Below are 6537 nucleotides of genomic sequence, written 5' to 3' on the forward strand. Positions count from 1 at the left end.
GTCTCTATGATGCTTTGGTCTGCCTCAATTCTTCAGCGTAGTCTTCTTGGATACGAGAGCCACCTAGGTCTGTATGAAGGCCCCTTTCTGTTTTGTCACCATTTCCCATCGGACGAGAGAAGCTATCGAAATGATACAGCTCTTAAAGAAAGAGTTGATTACTGTTTGAGGTTTAGGCCATGGGCAACACATTTACATCATGAACCTGCTTGACCACATAACAAAACTCGGTTGTTGGAACTCGCTTTGCGATGTACCTCGAGGTTGAATTGTTTCCGTACGTTCAACCTTCTAATCACCAAAATTACTCTCGTTACAAATGTATTGTAGAGAAGCGTAAGGAGGCCATGAGTATGTAGAGTCATACAAATACTATTGTTGCTTTCTCAAAATGCAAATTATGCCATGAATGTCTCCCTCATGGGTTAAAAAATTCATTAAACCACTTTTTCGCTTCTAAATGTAGCAGGCCATTCACTCTGAAAAACCATTGTATGGAGCACATAATTACAAACATCCATTCAAGCAATAAACAACTTGCCAACAATACATCGTACTGTGTAGCCACCATATGCCTCTTCAGCCTTTTAAAATCCCTTTCTGAAAGCCACGTAAGCAGAAAAGGACCTCTGATGTGGTCCTTCAAACCTTTATGTGAGAAAGCCAGTAATTGCTAAGAAGGGATTTACTTGATGTCCACTTCTCAAAATAGAAATGTTGTTTAATTTGGTTCTTAGTTAATGAAAACCACCTAATAAACGATCTATACCTGAGTGACAGTTACATCAAAAAAGTCGTTAGCCTTTGTGAAAACACTTCCATATATACAAAACAAAGCTAGAGCAAGTGGTTGTACCTCTTCTTTATTTTAGGACTTAGGCTCTAAGTAGCTACCTGCAAGCGCACAAACCTTATAGAGAAACACATAGAAACACCACCTTGATGATGCTCGTACCTGCTATGTGGACGTTTTAGGTACAAAAGAAAGTATTGAAGTACCTATTGTTTCTCAAATAATGGCGTTTTAGCTTTATGTGCTTTGGAGTGATTTTGTTCTCATGGTGCTCTTATCTTCCTTCAAAAAGTATTCATCAAACTCATGATGTACCATTGTCCCAACCTGGTCATCAAGCAAAGGAACAGAGCCAAAATTGAAGTAAAAGAAAACAAGTCTCTGCCATCGTCGTGCACCTTGAAGAACCATTCAATGTTCCTCCACACATATTTCTACAAAGTTCAGAACTGCTCGGGTGGCTTGACAAGCTGCTCTATTCTTGAGTCAACTCAATTTGAGGTAAATTAAGTTTTGTGATTTTGTCAATTTTTTGACATCATACATGCGGGTCTATTCTATCGACAGAAATATCTAACACAAGTTCTTTTTAATTTACCTCTAGAATATACTTTGAAATAGTTCTATAAGAATTGAAAGATTCTTCCCTAGGCTTGTGTTCTCAAATTAAAAAAAAGAAAACCTTTTCTTATCTCCCTTATCTAATACTCTTGTAGAAAATTTATGCACCGTTCTTCTCCACCTTGAACATAGGATTCCAAAAGTTAGCTATATATAGTCAACGTAGGCATGGAAGCTACAATCTAACTTGCACATGAGCATGGAAACTATAGTTCCAAAATTGTAACAGACAATGTCAGAGGGAGACCATAAGCCAAATAGAGAGAGAGAGAGAGAGAGAGAGAGAGAGAGAGAGAGAGAGAGAGAGAGAATCCCACATGTAAGTAGATAGTAATATAGAACAACACCTTTCAAAGCAGAAAGAAGCTTTGCAAATTTACAACCATGGAAATATACACGCCAAAACACTTGACATCCAAGTTCAATCATTGACGTACAAAATGTCAATTCCGATCATCTCTCTAACATCAGCATTAAGGCCTTTTGAGAGATGTCTCTTGCCAGTCCAATTTAAGCCATGGTTGTTATTTTGCAGGAAGAAGTGTCGCAAACAAAAGTACCATGGATTCATCAATTGGTAGCCAAAGAATGTAGCTTGCAGCCAACTATTGTGACTAATAGGTCAAACTTTCTTTTGTTGTCGATACAGAACACAAACACTGTCGCGTGCAAAAAAGCCAATGAAGTGTTTGGCAGGGCCATGTAGTGAAAAAGTGTCAATCAGATGCGTAAACACTTCCATTCATATGTTCCAAAGGTATCATGGTGCCAATGTCTTCCTGCTTGGCTAAGCAAATAAAAAAGCGGAAATTTGATCACTCTAATATTCAACCAAAGAACAGTGTTCTGCTCAATAGAAGGCAAGCTTGCAAGGGGCTGTAAGGCAAATTGAGAGATATGTCTAAAGATTATTTAGATCTTGATGGTTGATACATGTTAGCTCTTAGAGGCAAATGTTGAGCTCTTGTTGCTTCAAAGAAAGTTTTAGGACTTCGAATTCGAGGTGCCAGAATTGAGAGCAAAAAGTATTGTGAGGAACACTCAGGTGCTTGCTCAAGGACAAGAGACAGTAGCAGGTAAAGTGCAGGCATCTGCAGTGGACCATGATTTCATGACTCTAGTTAAGATGTAGAAACACATGGTATCATTGAGAAAGGACCTGAAGTACAAGAAGTAGAGAAACATGCTGCGGAGATTACTAAACCAGAAACAGAGGTAAATGATGTCATTACAGAGGTGGTTCAGGAGTACTTGAGGAAAATCCAAGGAAAGAGCAAGTTGAAGACTTACCAGGCAAGGCAGAGGATGCTTTAGATAAGATTAAACCAACACCTACTTGGAGGGAATTAAGAGACACCTCAAGGATTAATACAAGCTTGGGACTGCTTTGTATTGCTCCTAATAGAGGGACACCTCAAGCCTCAATATGAGATGGAGGCTACTTTGTATAACTCTTGAGCCTACTTTGTATAGATGTTTACTAGTTTAGGATTATATTTGTATAATATTTGGAATCATCCACGAAAGATGCCTCAAGGGTCGGCTCTCTCTCTCTCTCTCTCTCTCTCTCTCTCTCTCTCTCTCTCTCTCTCTCTAAGCACATCCTCATCAGTACTTGAAGTGACATACATATTTTAGTTTCCAAGACATTATTCTTAACAGACACATATGCCCTCTCTCTCTCTCTCTCTCTCTCTCTCTCTCTCTCTCTCTCTCTCCCCCCCCCCCCCCCCCCCCCCCCCCCCCCAAGATGCCACATGCCAAATGATAATCGTTCACTTCCATAAATAACTATATGTTAAGTCATATTCAGAGTGTAAGCTTTGATTACAGTCAATAAGGATTCTCATCGTCATTTCATTACCTTCTTTGCTCGTGGACTTCGCAGTTTGTCTTGGAGGACCATTGCCTTCAGCTTGAAGCTAACAATTTGATTAAGCATACCACGTTTGTATGGCTATATGCTTAGCCCACTTAGACAGGGGAAAAAGAGCATTAAAAAAGGCTGTTAAAAAAAGGGTAGAACCAAAGGGGGCACAACCCCTAGACAAGGTTGGCTAGCCATGTTGTTTATCGACTTTTGAAGGTGGGATAAGAGGACTATAAGAGGGAGTAGTTGGATGGAGAAAACTTCATTGTCTTGTCAAAGATGCACATATTTAGCCGGCAGTGCCAATCGTCCTACAGACGCTTTGTTTTTCTAGTAAAGCAAATTGGAGATTGAAAGAATAATTTGCCTATCATCAATATCCAAGGCTGTTCAGACGCAATAAATATTTCATGTATTTGTCCTCTTAAAATCTCACCACCAATTGCATTTTCCACCAAGAAATGCTGCTATTTAGCCATTTCTCAAACTACTTTGGAGAATGTAGTATGAACAATCACTATGGCATCACATCATCAAAACCAACAAGATTCATACTGTTGAAACTGCTAAGTTCGATGTCAACGTCTAAACAACATAAACCTGGTTAAGCTTCTCTCAAGTTTTAAACACAAAAAGGTAACTCCTTGTCTTTACATTAGTTTGATCTGAATAGAGTGCCTTGGTGTAAACCCCACATTGTGTATGCCAAGAAGCACAAGAAGATTTAGAAATTTTCTCATGTAGGAAAAGGGAGCCTTTTCCAGTGTTTTTCATACAATGCATAACATCATGAGCTTCTGCTCGGGAGGCACCGCATACCTATCTAGGTACGATTGGGGGTAGGGGACCGCCGGCCCGGTGGTGAACCCCACATTGTGTATGCCAAGAAGCACAAGAAGATTTAGAAATTTTCTCATGTAGGAAAAGGGAGCCTTTTCCAGTGTTTTTCATACAATGCATAACATCATGAGCTTCTGCTCGGGAGGCACCGCATACCTATCTAGGTACGATTGGGGGCAGGGGACCACCGGCCCCCCCACCGGGCCGGCGGTCCCCTACCCCCAATCGTACCTAGCTAGGTATGCCATGCCTCCCCTCACAGAAGCTCATGATGTTGAGGTAGTCATAATGTGGGAATTATTGTGAGAATTTGTCCAAAACTTCTTGTGAAGGTTGTTGTAGTGCTTGTGATATCATTATAAGGCGTCCGGCCACACACCCCAGTAGGTAGGGGATACCGGCTGCAATAAATTCAAAAAACAGCGAGAATCTCACAGAGATACCCTCCTGGAAAGCAAGAGCAATTGTGGAGATTCTACAATTTTGAATGTGGGCAGGGCTAGTGCTTTCAAACCAAATTTGAGGCAGGAAGTTATATATGTGAAGCAAGAACAAAAGATGGAACAAATATTGAAATATTTGTAGGAGACCCCTCCCCCCCCTGCCCCCCAAACCTTATGTGCAAATAAAGCCGATCCAGATGCCATTAATGAATACCTTCATAGGATAGGTGTTGATTTTGTCCCGATCTATGGTGAAAGAGTCTAAGAAGAGAGAATATGCATTTGTTGCTTTTAAACCTAGGAAGAAGGATGTCCATGTGGCGACGCATGTTCCATCCAGAGGGTTATATTTTTCCAACATCCAACATGCTAGTAATTATGATATGCCAAAAGAGATTGAGAATTACGTTCATAGAATAGGTTTTATGAGATGATGCAGTAAGATGGGTAGAGCAACAACATTTAACAACAAGAACCAACATGGGACGACACTCCTTGATTTAGAGCACTTACTTAAAGAGGCAAAACAAAGAATACCACCAATTTTGACAACACTAGATGATCTTATCAAAAATGTTGAAGAACTTGTGAATGCAAATGAAGTAAAATGATGTGCCTATTGTGTAGGGCTCGTTCATCGTATTGATGAGTACCCTAAGTTAGAGTATTAAAAGAGCCATGATATTACAAAATCAAGAATTCCCTATCCTAGGTTTGGAGGATTTGGTGGAGAAACGTAATCACATATTGTATTTCATCTATTGTGCAGAGCTTGTTTATTGTATTGGTGAGCACCTTAAGTCAGAGTATCAAAAGAGCCATGACATTACAAGAGCAAGAAGTCCCTATCCTAGGTTTGGAGGATATGGTGGAGGAATGTAATCACATAGTGTACTTCATATCGGCTCATTATATGTGCACAAAGGAGCTTGGCTAGCACTAGATGATTGTATCTTCCAACCTCAAATGTTATGACATCATACAATGTATCTCGTCTCATCACTCATTGTAGGTCACCTTAATACCGTCTCCTCCAAAACCTTCAACAACATATGACTCGCTAATCGGTGCTTGGGACTTAATCCATCAACTCCAATCAGTAGCATGAGAGAGAGAGAGAGAGAGTGGCCTTAAAAATTTTCACATTGGAGTACATTGACGTAAGAGCATTAATACAAAGCGTGATACTTTTGCTTGCTCCAGTGGTTGGTACCCACTATGATAATTAAACGTGAAAACTTATCAAAGAATTTCATAAGGTGGAGTTTTTGTACGGCTTGGAAGCTAGAATGCTCTGAGAAGATGCCGACAACCTGTAGGCCCCAAAATTGGCGCCCCTTTCAGTATTTCTTTATTTCCTTAAGAGGGTAAATTACAGAGCAGAGTCTTGGGTATTCTTTACCTGAATCTAGCTAGATACCGCCTGTTTTGGCAAAATTTCGACAGCATAACAGCCCCAAAACTTGCCCCAAGGCCCAAACCAATTCCCCTGTTGGAACTCACTACCACTGGCATAAACCCTTTGATTCCTTTCCAAAAACAGTAAATTCAGCTTGCTGTATTTACTGGTTTTCACCTTGTTTTCAGCCCTAAACAATCCCCGAACTGCCTTCTAGCAGTGGGGCACTATTCTACTACTTTGCTCAAAGGTGGGGCGGGGGGGTCACTATATGTAAATTCTTTCTATCACCTGCCTTCACTGTAGTTTTTCCATGAATAGATGACACCCTTTTCCTATTCAATCCATGTAAACCTCGTTTGTTTGGTACCCTTTTTTATGTTAGATAAGGGTAAAATCTATGTTCTATAAAAACCTAATGTTTAACATCTCACTGGCTACATAAACATATTTAAGAGTTAAAGCCCCCTCCCCTCGTTGAGCTAGCAACAGAAGTCTACTGCATCACGTACAGACATGGCTATGGAGAGTGAGAGATTAGGCAACAGAGGAGAGGCGAAGAGTATAAGAC

The 6537-nt window shown here is 40.3% G+C and overlaps 1 pseudogene; it reads left to right on the forward strand.

The window, feature by feature from the left end:
• The window catches only part of LOC147434811 (DEAD-box ATP-dependent RNA helicase 35 pseudogene), a 6306-nt pseudogene extending 999 nt beyond the window's left edge, over positions 1 to 5307 (forward strand).
• Positions 5308 to 6537: the final 1230 nt, after the last annotated feature.

The sequence above is a fragment of the Adiantum capillus-veneris genome, chromosome 19 (genome assembly GCF_014529385.1).
Source record: "Adiantum capillus-veneris isolate H3 chromosome 19, ASM1452938v2, whole genome shotgun sequence".
In the NCBI taxonomy this organism is placed as follows: Eukaryota; Viridiplantae; Streptophyta; class Polypodiopsida; order Polypodiales; family Pteridaceae; genus Adiantum; species Adiantum capillus-veneris.